Raw genomic sequence first — 15,896 nt, forward strand, 5'->3', positions numbered from 1 at the left:
TGCTGTGCTCTGCACAATCTAGCACTGCAGAGGGGGGAGGCCTTGCACATCGAGGACATGATTGAATACCACTCCTATATTGACTAGGAGGACATGGAGGAGGCTACTGAGCAGGTAGCGCTGGAGGCCAGACACATTGAACGACGCACTAAGGAGGCATACATACCCACTTCCAGCCACCATGATGGCCACTCACAGACAAAATAATAAAGATTCACCTCAATGCATATAGTCTGTCACCTCTTTTCCATTTGTGTTCCATGCCTTGCACCCAACTAAAACACACACTCGTGCTCATGGGAGATCCAATTTAAAAGAGGGCTATGCTTACATTGGCATTCCACTAAGGGAGAAGGGGGAAGTTAGCAGCTCACAATTAATGCATGATACAATAATCAGTTTTACACAATGAACATTAATCGCTTGAATAAAAGAACTTTATCTGAAGAATCACATGTCAGATATCAAACACCCATGAACCCCCAAATGTTTCTTAGGTGCTTTTTGTTCTACATTTGTGAGTGCTTCTACGAGGTGTGGACCCATTGCTAGCAATTGTACTGGAGGCAGGTTGCTGATCAGGCTGCCCTTTGGCCTGGGATGACTTTGGCAGCCATCCTCTGGCTGCCTGAAGCCTGAAAGGCCCCGGCTGCCTGAGGGTTTCTTGCACTGGTACAGGACTCTCCTCAGGCGTCGCGGCTGCTGAAGTTGGGCTCACTGGCGGTGAGGCTGAGGAGCCAGTGTCCACACTCGGAGCACCTTGAGTGGAGCCCCCAGCTGTGGAGGTCCTCCTTCCTTCCAAGGCTTACCTGAACCTCCTTGCTGACCAGAGAAGGACGAGGAGTGAGAGAAGACGTCAGGGGCCTCGTCCTTCTCTTGCCTTGTCATTGCTGCATTGAGCTCATGACCAAGGCAATGGTGTGCAGGTCTGCGTACATCTATGAGATCTAGCTCTCCATGAGGGTCGCCAACCTCTGGATGGAGGAAGCCATGCGTTCACATGCCTGGGACATTCCCTCTTGTCCTGCAAGTGGAAAGAGGGAGATAGTCATACATCACAGAGAGATCAACATAGCAGTTCTGCTAGTGGCAGCCCCTTGTCCCCTGCTGGGGTTTCATCCTCCCGTCAGCTCCCAGGGGAGTTAATGGGGTGTGAGCTGTGAAAGAGGGTAGCCTATGGCCGAGATGTCTATTTTATGTCCATTAACCAATTCTCATCCATGCCAGTATATTACCCCCAATCCCTTGTGCTCTAATTTTGCTTACTAACCTCTTGTGTTGGACCTTATCGAAAGCCTTCTGAAAATCCAAGCAGCCCACATACTCTGGTTTCCTCTCATCTATTCTGCTAGTTCCATCCTCAAAAAACTCCAACAGGTTTGTCAAACATGATTTCCTTTCATAAATCCATGTTGACTATGCACAATCCTACCATTAATTTCTGTGTCCAATTATCACGCCCTTTATAATAGATTCTAGCATTTCCCTCTACTGATGTCAGGCTAACAGGTCTGTAGTTCCCCATTTTCTCACTCTCTTTCTTAAATAGTAGGTTTACATTTGCTACCTTCCAATCTGCAGGAGTCGCTCCATTATCTATAGAATTTTGGAAGATGACCACCAATGCATCCACTATCTCTACAGACACCTCTTTCAACACTCTGGGATGCAGATCATCAACTTTCAGTTCCATTAGTTTCTTCAGTACTACTCTTTTACTATTACTAATTTCTTTCACTTCCTCATTCTTGTTAATCCCTTGGTTCTCTAGTATTCCTGGGAGGTCTTTTGTATCTTCATGAAGACAGACACAAAGTATTTGTTTAGCTTCTCTGCCATTTCCTTATTCCCCATTATAAATTTTTCTGTCTCTGCCTGTAGTGGGCCCACATTTGTCTTTGCTAATCCTTTCCTTTTTACATACCTATAGAAGCATTTACAGTCCATTTTTATGTTTCTCTCTATTTTACATTCATATCCTATTTTCTCTTTCTATAACAGTTTCTTGGTCCTCCTTTGCTGAATTCTAAAATACTCCCAATCCTCAGGCTGATTACTTTTTTGGCAACTTTATAAACCTCTTACTTTGATCTAATGCCAGCTTTAACTTCTCTTGTTCGCCATGGTTGGATCACCTTTCCTGCTGTGTTTTTGTGCTTCAAAGGAATGCAAATTTGTAATAAACCCTGTATTAATTCTTTCAATGCTAGCCATTGCCTGTCTACAGTCATACCTTTTAATGTAGCCAATTTTCCCCTCATACCTTCGAGGTTTCCCTTGTTTCAATTTAAGACTCTAATTTTGGATTCTCTCATGTAGTCATGTGGTCACTCTTCCCCAGAGTCTTCTTTACAACGAGATTATTAATTAGCCCTTTCTCATTGCACAATACTAGATCTAAAATAGCCCGTTCTCTCATAAGTTCCTCATACTGTTCTAGAAAACCATCTGGTAGACATTCCAGGAATTTGTCCTCTACAGTGTTAGTACTAATTAAGTTTACCCAGTCTATAGGTAAACTGAAATCCCCCATGATTACTGTGTTCCCCTTGTTAAATGCACCTCTAATTTCCTACATTTACCACTACTGTTTGGTAGCCTATAAACAACTCCTACCAATGTTAAAATAAAACCACAATTCTAAAGGGGGAACCTGGATGTATATGAGCATAAGTCATTGAAGGTGGCAGGACAGGTTGAGAAAGTGGTTAATAAAGCATACAGTATCCTGCGCTTTATTTATAGGGGCATAGAGTACAAGAGCAAGGAAGTTATGTTGAACTTGTATAAGACGCTATTTTGGCCTCAGCTGGAGTATTGTGTCCAGATCTGGGTGCAGCACTTTAGGAAGGGCATGAGGGCGTTAGAGAGAGTACCGAAAAGATTCACGAGAATGGTTCCAGGGATGAGGAATTTCAGTTATGAAGATAGATTGGAGAAGTTCGGGCTGTTTTCCTTGGAGAAGAGAAGGCTGAGAGGTGATTTAATAGAGGTTGGACAATTGCAAGGGCTGAGGCTCCTGCACTTCTGCCTTCTCGAGCCCCCTTACCTGCGTCACTCGCAGTCACACCATCCTATCCCAGACCACTGACCAAATCAGACAGCCCTATCCTATGGAGTATGACTGCCTTCTGGAACAAAGTGTCCAAGTAGCTTTCTCCCTCCTGGATGCATCTCAATATCTGCAGCTCAGCCTTCAGCTACTCTACTCTGAGCTGAAGCTCTTCAAGCTGTAGACATTTACTGCAGACATGTTTGCCATGGACCACTTGGTGTCCATGAGCCCCCATATACTGCAGCTGCAAAACATCACCTGCCCTGACATCCTTATTATGTTTTAAATAACTAATTAATTAATTAATTTCTTTATTAATGTTTTAATTAATGCCTCTCCTCACCACTTATTGTACTAATTTAAACCTTGGTAATACAATAAACCTTACCGCTTAAAAATAAAAGAAAACAGTAGACTCAACAGCTTCTTATTCCTCTTCTGCTTGCATATCTTAATTAGTTATAATCGCTACTCGAAAGTTTTTAATTTTTATTTTACGTTTTTCTAATTTCCAGCCATTAACTCATGCACCCTAACAGCAGTGTACTAATCTAGCTATTTACAGATACTCCCTAACAACAGTTGCTCACCAACCAATCACCTTACAGCTTTCCTGTGATGTTATTTTTTGATTCTTTTCTCACACTCAGTCAACGCGTGCTGACTCCTGAAGCTCCCTCACAGTTCCGGTTTCTCCCTGCTCTATGAAGGTAGGTGAAGGCCCCGAGCCTCACTCTGTATTTATCTGCTCCCGCTGTTAGGTGCTCTCACACAGGACCAGTTACTCTCCACTCCTGATGGGCAAGGGACTGCACAGGATGGAATGTTAAAGGACATTCCATATTTCATGACAGGCGTTTCTGTAACCATCATTATGAGTCCCACACAGTGTGTTGCCTGTTGCCACATGTTGCCACGGTAAAGACATCATGGAGAAGGTGCAGAATATTCTGCAGGGGGAAGGGTGTGAGCCAGAGATTGTGGTACACGACAGTACCAATGACATAGGGAGAGCAGGCATTGAGCAGGCATTGAGTCAGATTTTCAGGACCTAGGAAGGAAGTTCAAAAGTAGGATCTCAAAGGTAGTAATCTCCGGATTACTAGCTAGAGTAGAAACAGGAAGCTAGGGAGGATCAATGCATGGCTTGAGGCATGGTGCAGGAGGGAGGGCTTCAGATTCTTGGGACATTGGGCCCAGTCTGGGGCAGGAGGCACCTATTCAAAATAGATGGGTTGCACCTCAATGGGACTGGGACTCATGTCCTCATGGGAAGACTTACTAGTCCAGTTAGGGAGGGTTTAAACTAAATTGGCAAGGTGGGTGGGCACCAGCATGTAGAAGGAGAAAAGAGGAATAAGGTGTATAAAGGAGTGAGAGTGTTGGACAGTACTAGAGAAAGAAGTAGTGTTATATTAGATAGGAGATGATTGAAAATGACTATGAGGAATACAAAGAAAGGTTTACACTGCATGTATGTAAACCAGGGATAGGCACCAACATGCTGCAGCGCGGACGTTTGACAAAATTATTGATTGAGCCATGGACATTGGGGCAATTAATCTGTACATAAAGCGTATGGCCAATCTAATGCCATCAAAACACAGTCCGATTTAAAACACATTTCTCCCTAAAAATAAAGTAGCTAAGCATACAAACATCAATGGAGAGCAGCACAACTGTATTAGCTAGCAAACAAATAGTATGAAATGCCAATGCGAATTACTTTTGTTGGCAGAATAGAGTTAGCTGTACCATGCCACCGGATGGGAAATGGACCTTATTGGATGACACACTGTGTCAGGAGTGAAAATTTATCCGATAAACCAGGAAACTCAAGCAGAGGATTGTTATTGTGGTTATTGAGGCGACGCAGTAGAAAAATCAGCAATAGGAAGATGGACCATTTCTCACACTGCTGTTGTCACAAGACAATTTAACCTGTGGTCAATGTTTGTGCTACTTCTCCACCTGCTTATAATCTGTGTCTGAAGATAGGTCTGCCAAAAAAAGGGCAGTGATCTCTGAATCAGGAGAATTTTATGGGATGGAGCAAATAGTACTTCAGAAGAGTCACGTAAAACAGAATAGCAGAGCAGGATGGAGAGATTAATAGTTGTTAGCCAAAACCAGTTTATTCACCTTGACAGACTGTTAAACTAGATCCTGGATTTTAAAATACAGAAACAACAGCATCTCTCATGGACAAAATGTCATTTACTCACCAAAATTAGATAAACACAATAACAACTAAAGAATTCAGTTCCTCCTATAAAGCAATTCTCTTAAATTCACTTATGTCTGTATCTCAGTCTATCACCGTTGATTCCGATTCAGCTCTGACAAGATAATTATTAACAAAAAGCTTTTCTGCAAAAAGTTGAGCAATTGTTACTGCATGTATTATTTGGTTACAAAATGTTTCATCACTATCTATAAGATTATACTCCAGATCAACCAATTTATGTCCAAGCCAAATCTCTTACTTGTTAGCAAAGTTGCACTCTTAACATAATGTAATTATATGATACAGCCAACTTTCAAATGACATTGGCCACTCAGGTTATCTGCCCTTAAACTGAATAGCAAATGGTGCACATTGCAGTTACTGATCTTTGACATATTTGTAATGTCCTTTAATCCAATTTTCAGCAAAAAAATCAGTTAATGACTGTTTATAACACGCTCATTGAAACATAATAAGTATTTACTATGTCCTCCCTGACAGGTTTTTAAACTGCAAATACAGCATGGATTTTGTTAAGGAATCATAGACAGCTTGTCATAAATTAAGGTTAATAAAAGCTATCCATTACATTGTATTTACTAACTATTGTATATGGGTCAGCAGCCCCCTGTTTTTGTCAATATTACTCAGTCCCATTACACCATACTCTTGTATTCATGAGGAACTTACAGTGCTGACTTCTGGAGATCCCTTAGATTTTCTTATCTGATTTCCCATCGATACAAGTTCTGGAGAAATCTGATTCCAAATGGATAGCAGTGGAATTGCAACATTTATATAGAAGTAAAAGTCCAGAAATTTTCAACATGTCACAGAGCTTGTGTCCCAAATGAAAGTAATGCATGCCAGAGCTTAGAAACGAGACATTCTCTCGGTCACCTTTGCTATTTTAAAATGAGTTTACATAAGCCTTTAAACTTGCATTTTAAAATAACCTAGCTGCTAGGTTATTTTAAAACACAAGGTTAAAGGCTTGGTGTCCAACCTTTTGCATAGGGGGACCACATTACAATTTTTGTCTTACGTAGTGGGTCGGTGAGACAATTTTGGAAAGATAAAGGCATTAAAAATTTATCTTACTTTTAATCAAAACAGCAACAAATGTGCATTTTTGTGAAGAATCTTTAAATGAGATTAATTTATTGATTTACTTTCTCATCACTATGTTGGGCACTGATTTACTGAGATACCTGGCATTTTTCTTTTGCTTGCACAAGCAGTTAATGTTGCCCACACACTTATTGTAGTGATGCGGAGAATTCCAGGTAGATGTCCATCTGTCAGGAGTGATCTTGATAGCGCTCGCTCCCTCCTCTCTCTTTCTGCCCCTCTCCCCCTCTCTGTGTTGTTCCCCCTTCTGCGTTGTCCGCCTTTCTCTATGTCATCCCCCCACCCTCTGTCCCCCTCTCTCTGAACCCTCTCTCTCTGTCCCTCTTTCTCTCTCTGACCTCCCTTTCTCTCGGTCCCCCTCATTCTCTCTCTTTTCCCTCTCTCTCTTCCCCTGCACTCTCTCTGTGCCCCTCTCTTTCACTGCCCTCTCTCTCTCCCGTCCTCTCTCTCTCTCTCTGTCCCTCGATCTCTCTGCCCTCTCTCTCTCTCTCTGCCCCCGTCCCATTCTTTCTGCACCACTCTCTCTGCACCCCCTCTCTCTGTGCCTCCTCTCTCTGCACCCCCTCTCTCTCTCTTTGCCCGCTCTCTCTCTATCCTCTCTTTCTGTGCTATCTCTGCCCACCTTCCACACACTTTCTGACCGTTGCTGAGAGCGGGAACAGTTGTTTTCCGGCAGGCTTTTAAAAAAAAATCAGTATTCGCTGGAAAACTGCAAAGCTGCACTGACAGGTGCTGGGAACAGGAACAGTGGCTTTCAAACTCTGGACAGATTCGGGGTTTTCCAGCGGATTCCGATTTTTTAAAAAGCCCACCAGAAAACCCCAAATCTGTCCGAAGTTCAGAAATTGCTGTTCCCGCTCTCAGCACCTGTCAGCTTTGAATATGGAAAGGAGTGTTAATAAGAATTAGATAAAGATCTGAGCTTAGAAATTCCAATTCAGCTGTGAAACGGACAGTGCGATTTTAAAAAAAATTGGTCTGGTCAGAAAGAAGAAACCAATGGGAAATTTCTCATCCCTGAATTTACCAGTCACGGACCTCCAACCTTTTTACCACGGACAGTGGTGTCTGTGCATGGATACATTGCCGAATCCTGATGTAAACACACAAAGTATGGTGAATAAGATTGGTGAACTACAAGCACAAATAGCCATGTAGGAATATGATGTAGTGATAATAACGGACACGTGGCAGAAAAATGATGAGGACTGGTGCTTAATATTCATGGATACAAAGTTTTCAGAAAAGATAAGGAAGGAAAATAGGGAGGCATGGTGGCAGTACTGATTAGAGAAAACATTGTAGTGTTGGAAAGTGAGGATGTCCATGAGACAAATACATTTGGTTAAAGTTGAGAAGTGAAAAGGGGATGATCACGCTACTTGGGGTATTCTATAGGCTTCCAAATAGTGAGAGAGAGAGATAGAGGAACAAATCTGCATGGAAATCATAGAGATATGCAAGAAATATAGTGATATGTAGGTGTTGTAGCCATAGTCCCAAAGGCATCTCTCCCATTTGAGAGAGACAGTTGGTGATGGATAGTTTGAGGGTCACCACTCCAAAAGTGCAGGGCAAGGTGAGGAGGCAGGCCTCCATGAACTACCACAGCTAGTACAGGGATTGAACCCACGCTGTTGGTGTCTTTTTGCATTACACACTAGCCATCTAAGCTAACCGTGATATTTGGGGATTTTAATTACCCAAATATCGATTAGGAGAATGTTAGGATAAAGGGAATGGGGAAGGAAGAATTTCTGAAATGTGTTCAGGAGAACTTCTTCAACCAGTATGTTATCAGTCTTTCTAGGAAGGAGGCATTGCTGGATCTGGTGCTGGGTAATGAGGTGGGCCAAGTGTCTGTTGGGGAGCACTTGGGTAATAGTGATCATGTATTATGAGGTTTAGATTAATAATAGAGAAGAACAAGGAACATTCTGAAGAAATTCTAAATTGGAAGTGGAATGAAAGGGTATCTAGCCAGGGTAAAATGGAAGCAAAGGTTGACAGGAAAACCTTTAATCGAGCAATAGCTGATCTTTAAGGAGGAGATGTTTCAGGTACAGACTAGGTACATTCCAACAAGGGGGGAAGGTAAGGGAACAAAAGCCAGGGCTCCTTGAATGACAAGGGTGATAGACAATATGATGAAACAAAAAAAGAGGGCATATGATGGATTTCAGGTGTATTCTTCAAGTGAGAACCAGGCCAAATACAATGAGTTGAGAGGGGAAGTGAAGAGGAAAATAAGACTGGCAAAGAGAGAATATGAGAACAGAATGGCAGTTAATATAAAAGGGAACCCAAATATCTTCCATCGGCATGTAAATAGTAAGCAGGTAGGAAGAGGCAGAGGGACAAAGAGGTGCAGGGCGAGGCTAGAATACTTAATGAGTACTTTGTATCAGTGTTTACTAAGGAAAAGGATGCTGACAAAATGTCGGTCGAAGCAGAGGTGGTAGAGGTAATGGGTTGGGTGAAAATTGATAGGCAGGATTTTCTGGAAAGGCTGACTGTGCTTAGAGTGGATAAGTTGCCTGGTCTGGATGGCTTGCGTCCCACATTGCTAAAGGAAGTGGGAGTGGAGATAACAGAAGGGCTTACCATAATCTTCCAATCTCCCCTAGATACTGGGAAGGTGCCAGTGGATTGAAGAGTGGCAAATGATACACGCGTGTTCAAGAAAGGGTGCAAGGACATTTCTAGTAACTACAGGCTGGTCATTTTGACATCTGTGGTGGGTAAGGTTTTAGAAACAATAATCAGGGAAAAAATCAACAGGCACTTGGAGAGGTTTGAGTTATTTAAGGCAAGCCAGCATGGTTTTGTTAAAAACAGATCGTGCTTGACTAATCTAATTGAATTTTTTGATAAAGTTACAGAGAAGATTGATGAATGGAAAACGATGCATATTGCCAATATAGATATTTTTAAATTGTTTGACAAAGTACCACATAAAAGGCTAGTTAACAAAATTGAAGCTCATGGAATAGAAAGACCAGTGTCAGCTTGGATACAAAAAATTGACTTAAGGACAGAAAACAGTGAGTCGTGATAAATGGTTGTTTTTCAGACTGGAAGGTGGTAGGGCAGTAGTGTTCCCCAAGGGTCAGTGCTAGGACCACTGCATTTTTTGATAAATATAAATGACTTGGATATTGGAATACAGAGTAAAATTTCAAAATTTACCAATGATACCAAACATGGCGGTGTGGCAGACAGTGAAGATGATACCAATCGCCTGCAACAAGACATAGATAGGCTAGCAAAATTGACAGACAAGTAGCAGATGGAATTTAATCAGAGAAGTGTGAGGTGATGCATTTTAGCAGAAGGGATAGGGAGCGGCGGTATAGACTAAATGACACAGTTCTAAAGATTGATATTTGTCACATAAAATTACATAGAATGTACAGCACAGAACAGGCCATTAGGCCCAACTATTCCATGCCAGCTCCACGCAACCCTCCTCCCACCAGTTGAATGTGATAGTGCACAAAGAGATTATTTTCACAGATACAAGCATATTTCCTTCAACAGTACCTTCCAAACCTGTAACTCTACCACCTAGAAGAACAAAGGCAGCAAACACAGGGGAACACCACTACCTGCATGTCCCCCTCTAAGTGACACACCATCCTTACTTGGAACTATATTGCCATTCCTTCACTGGGTCGAAATCCTGGAACTCCCTCCCCCCACCCCCCAACAGCACTGTGAGTGTACTACCAGCTGGACTGCAGTGGTTCAAGAAGGCAACTCACCGCCACCTTCTCAAGGGCAATTAGGCACAGGCAATAAATGCAGGCCTTGCCAGCGATACTCAAATCCCATGAAAGAATAAAAGAAAGGTTTTAGCTTCTTTTCAATCCACCCACACAAACATGAAAAGTGATGCAGACAATCAAAAATAATCATGATCTACAACTTAAGCAAAACACTTTGTAGAGTCATAGATGCAGTAAGGTTTAACTGTTAGGTCTCCAGAGAGAAAAAGAATTGTTGATGCTGACTTAATATTGCAATTTCAATAAAACAATCTTCTCTTCGGAAAGCCTAGCTATTTATCCTGGATATTTGAGTTCACTGTTAACAAGACATTTAATCACAATTACTGTTGCTATTTCCTGGTTTGATGAGAATAGGTTTTCTTGGATACAGATAAAGAAAAATTGAACATCAGAAATAAAATCATAAAATGCTGCAGATGCCTTAAGTCTGTCACCACTGGAAAGAGAAAAATATGAATCTTTCATTAAAATTCTCAGTGTCCTGATAAAGCAGTGTTGTTCAATGGAAATCAGTGACAAGTCCCAGGCTTGGCAACTGCAATAGCATTTTAACCGCAAGCTTTAATTTTAGTAGAAAATGCCTTAGACACAATACAAGTAAATGAACTTCTCATGTATATTTACTTTTTTTTTCCAAAATATACTTTATTCATAAAAATCTTTAAAAATTACATTGCCAAACAGTTTCCAAACAGCACCAAAAAATACAAACATTGCAAGGGAGATCAGTTTCCTTCAATACTGTCATCTGTTTCTTCCCAACCCTTCCGTTTCACAATTGTCATGTCAATTACAGTTTTACATTTACAGCAATTGAGAATATTAACGATACAGTTCGAGGGGTTTCCCATTGATCCAGCCCCTCAGTCCAGCTTGGTGGGGGAACCTTACACTGTGGTCTTTCCCCATTGAGCCTTTGCTGCGGCTGCCCCAAGCTTTAGTGCGTCCCTCAGCACGTAGTCCTGGACCTTGGAATGTGCCAGTCTGCAACATTCGGTGGTGGACAACTCTTTGCGCTGGAAGACCAGCAAGTTTCGGGCAGACCAAAGGGCGTCTTTCACCGAATTGATAGTCCTCCAGCAGCAGTTGATGTTTGTCTCGGTGTGCGTCCCTGGGAACAGCCCGTAGAGCATAGACTCCTGTGTTACAGAGCTGCTTGGGATGAACCTTGACAAAAACCACTGCATCTCTTTCCACACCTGCTTTGCAAAGGCACATTCCAGGAGGAGGTGGGCGACCGTCTCTTCCCCACCACAGCCAACGCGGGGGCACTGTGCGGAGGGGGCGAGACTTCGGGTGTGCATGAAGGATCTGACTGGGAGGGCCCTTCTCACCACCAGCCAAGCTACGTCTTGGTGCTTGTTTGAAAGTTCTGGTGATGAGGCATTCCGCCAAATGACTTTGACGGTCTGCTCGGGGAACCATCCGACAGGATCCACCGTTTCCTTTTCCCGTAGGGCCTTGAGGACATTCCGTGCAGACCACTGCCTGATGGACCGGTGGTCAAAGGTGTTTTTCCGCAGAAACTGCTCCACGAATGCAGTGCAAAACATTGCAGTCTTTCTCTTTCAACAATGTTTGGAATTCTGACATCAATCAGACACTGCGCATCTTAGTGCAGCTGCCAGGTTTTTTGTCCAGCAGTTGCAGGCAGTACTTGGACTTTAGAGTGATGTAGCTGAGAATGTTGACTCACACCAGAAGACGTGCCAGACTGACCCCTGCATTCCATCAAGCTTCTGCTTGCCCTTTGCCCTCTTCCCTTTGTCATGACACCCCCTGTTGGAGCTGCCCATTGTTCACTTGCTTTCTGCTACTGGGCTGGAGTGGTTATTCCAATTGGTCCAACTGAAAACAATAAAAGCTCCCCTCTCTATACAATGTTGCTCATGTTTCCATGGTACTGCACACCATTTCAGCAGATAATCAATAGACAGTAGGTGAGGAAGCAAAGCACATGCAATGATCAAATAAACACACTTGACAGCATGCAATAGAATTAAATGGGCAATAGCAAGTCGGCGGCCCATTTTATATTTCTTCTGATTTTTATTTCGACTTAAGTTAATAAGGTATGAAACTGGCTACCAATTCACTACTATCACCAGTTTTACACAACCACACAAAGTCAAGATCCAGCTTTCTGCTTTTTTTATCTTACCACTTTACGAACAAATACACAAAGGGTTAAAGTACACATGCATAAACCATGCAAATATTCAAATTTCAAGCATATACCCAATGACTGTATCTATTCCTCGTTTTTGCTTACTAATCAAGCATGTGCCACATCTGGATTCTGATTTAGCCACATGTGGCTTGTGGCTAATGATTTGGACAACAATGATGAAGGATCACTTGCAAACCAATAGCCTGTTTTTGTCTGTCAGATGCTGGGCATCCTGTTGTTCATTTTCTGGTTTTAATATCTGAGTGCAGTTGGCTTTATTTCAAATGAATTTGATTATTTTAAAGCACTTTTTCATCACTATAATATAGTAAAACTGCAAACAGATGTGATCAGATCATAATGTTACAATGCAGTGTAGAAGTTAGCAAAAGCATTTTGCAAATGTCTTTCTGAGTAAAATAGAACAGTAAGTCCACCATGCATATGTGCCACACTTTCTAATAAACCTTTAATTAAAAATATTCATTAAAGCATAAGACCATTAAATTGGGGATATTCAATGTTAAAGAAGTTATAAAACTGAATGAACATGTGGCCTCCTTAATAAATTCAAAAATGCTGAATGAATTACTGAGTGTGACAAAGGTTTAACCAAAAAGAAAATATATCAATATAAATAAAAATAGGTTTGATTAGGTCATTTGCAGCAATGTCTCTGTCGTGGAATTGTTAAGTATTATTGTTTTTTATGTCTTGGTGTTCATCAGTTTATGGCATATTTCTAATGTTGTTAGGGCAGACTAAACCTACTGATTAAAACTGTAAAGTGATTGAAGATAATTTACTTCCCCTCGGCACAGAATTGAGACATGGGTCAGAGAGAAATAGTCATTTGAAAGAGATCAGAGGCAATTTTAACTGCCAGCCATCTATTTCCGACCTGAAGGATTTGTTTTTCTGGGTGTTAATTTAAAAAGTAAAAGATTGTTTTTCGAATGCTTTCTCTTTTTACCTTGGTAACATGCAGAAAAGAGTGTTCCAAACCTTAAACTTAACCAGATCGATTAAAGTTCATTGTGGGGGCAGGTCTGGATGCATTATATCATAACACATTTTGCAGGGAGCTGGGCTGTTGATGTTCACTTGGTGCCAGTGCTAGTATCAAGATCCTACTTTGCATTATGCCACACGCAAATGATGGGCTGAATTTTATTTGGGTGCCGGGCTGCGCAGTGGCGCCCTTTCAACTCAACAGGGTGCTCGCATTTAGCAGCTGCTTCAGAGGCCCCACGATATTACGCACGGGGGCTCATTAGAATCACGGCGCCGAGCCGCCCTTCCCATATTAGGTTGGGAGAGGCGGGACATTCGGCGCAGTGAGAGAGTGTTTGACAGATATGCAGCAGCTGCTTGGGCCCTATTTTAAGCACCCCAGCACCTGCTTCCTGATAGCTGTCAAAGAAATACTTACCTGACTGCTGAAGAGTGGGGCTGCTGTCAATCTGGCAGCAAAGCAGAAAGTGCTGCAGAAATCCAGCAGGTCAGGCAGCATCTGTGGAGAGAGAAGCAGAGTTAACTTGTCCAAGTTCACAGACCTGAAAGTTAACTCTGTTTCTCTCTCCACATATGCTGCCTGAGACCTGCTGAGTGACCCCAGCACTTTCTGCTTTGCTGCCACATACTTAACCTGCTGTGTCCCAGTGTCCTGTGAAGTTGCGATCCTCTTCTCCCACTCAAGTGCAACATTCCTTCTTGTAGGCGTGCTGCACCTGGGTGAACAATCTTAAATTTGCACATTCCAGGACATGAGACTTAAGTACACCGTAAAAGGTATTACAGAGGTCTACAGAGAACACACTAACACAAATGGGAATGCACAGGTGTCACAGCAATGTAAATACGTCTTTCACTAAATGTTCCTCACCAAAATGTGTGTCCTTTTCTCTGTGCGAATGATGTGTGCCAGCAAGTAGCACCAATGTCACATCCTTTTGCACCGTTGACCCTTCAGAAGAGCAAACGTATGCAATAACATCATTACCATGCCACCATTACTCATGAGCGTCTCCACAGATGCAGTGACATGGACATTGGCTCAGTCAGCTGCTGCCTATAATTGTTTACACAGGGATGCTGCAGATGTGGACTGGTGCACAGCAGGTGAGCGAGGGTGATGTGTGGCTTGCAGAGCTCATGTCAGTTCCTATGGAGCAGACAGCCTTTGTCTGATAAGCTCACTGCTAGCCCTGCGTGCAGAGCCTGGGTGCCATCTGCCCTCCTATGCGTCTTTCATGTTGTAGGTCCTCAGTGTCCTCATTGTCCGAGGAGGAATCCTTTTGACGTCTCTCCTCATCACGCCAGGCCTGGCCCCTATTGGATGCATAGTTGTGCAGAGCAGCAAAGAAAGGAGCTGGCCTTTTCAGCCCCGTAGTACAGGGCATCACCCAATCCATCCAGGCATTGGAGGCACTCTTTCAGCATGCTGATCTCCTGCTCAGTGGTGACTCATGTAGCTCAGTGGCTGGCGTTGTATCTCTCCTCTGCAGCAGTGGTGGGGTCTCTCACCGGTGTCAGGAGCCATGTCTGCAAAGGATAGCCCTTATCTCCAAGAAGCCACCCCTCCATCTGAGCGAGTTCAGTGAACAGCGGTGGCAGCTGGGACTGGCGCAAGATCCAGGTGCAATGGCAGCTGCCTGAGAAGCGGTCACACATTCGCAGCAAGCATCTGCAGCGATCACATACCAGCTTTACCTAGATTGAGAGGGCTCCTTTAATGGTGACGTCTGCAGGTGGTAGCCTGGTGAGAGGCCTGATATCCACATGAGTGCAGTCTATGAACATTCCAACCTATGGTTCTCCGGCAATGGTGCCAGAACCAATGGCCCTCTGGGCCTGGCTGAGAGAGTCCGTCCTGAAGCGGACATACTCACTGGCACCAGCAGGGCATTGATGACCTCCCTGATGCAGCGGTGCACTGCTAACTGTGTGACCCCACAAAGGTCTCTGGTGGACCCCTAAAAGGCTGCAGAGGCGTCAAGCTTGAGAACCGCTGCCACTATGAGGAACAAAGGCATGGGATGTCCACTAGAGCCCATGGGCTGCTGGTCATCCTTGAGCAGGGCACAGAGACATGTCACCACCATCCCTACATGCGCAATCTCCTCTGACACTGGTGCTCTGACATCCGGTGGCATGTCATGTGGGGCCTGTAGATGCACGGCAGAAGTAATGGCAGGCTTCCCTTGGGGGCTGCTGCTCACAACCGGGGACCTTTACATGGATTGCACCTACCTGTTGATATTGCCTTTGGTGCATATGGATCCTCACGAGCAGAGGATCACACAATGTAGGATGGGCCATACCTATTTCAATGTGATTAATAAAGTTGAACCCAGCATGTATTCAAAGGTTCCTAACAGGGCATGGATTGGTGTTGACGGGTACATCAGCTGCTTTCCTGGATCAACTTTGTGACGTGCCACGGCATTGCCCATCTTAGCCAACACTCAGAGTGGCACAGCATGACCACATCAAGATCCTACCAGCTGAATCAATTGCCCG

The 15,896-nt window shown here is 43.3% G+C and overlaps 1 protein-coding gene across 2 annotated transcripts in view; it reads left to right on the forward strand.

Moving 5' to 3' along the window:
• LOC137383224 (uncharacterized) overlaps positions 1–15,896 on the forward strand; it is a 472,338-nt gene that overhangs the window by 438,540 nt on the left and 17,902 nt on the right. The gene's annotated exons all lie outside the window — the stretch shown is intronic.

Source organism: Heterodontus francisci, chromosome 24 (genome assembly GCF_036365525.1).
Source record: "Heterodontus francisci isolate sHetFra1 chromosome 24, sHetFra1.hap1, whole genome shotgun sequence".
In the NCBI taxonomy this organism is placed as follows: Eukaryota; Metazoa; Chordata; class Chondrichthyes; order Heterodontiformes; family Heterodontidae; genus Heterodontus; species Heterodontus francisci.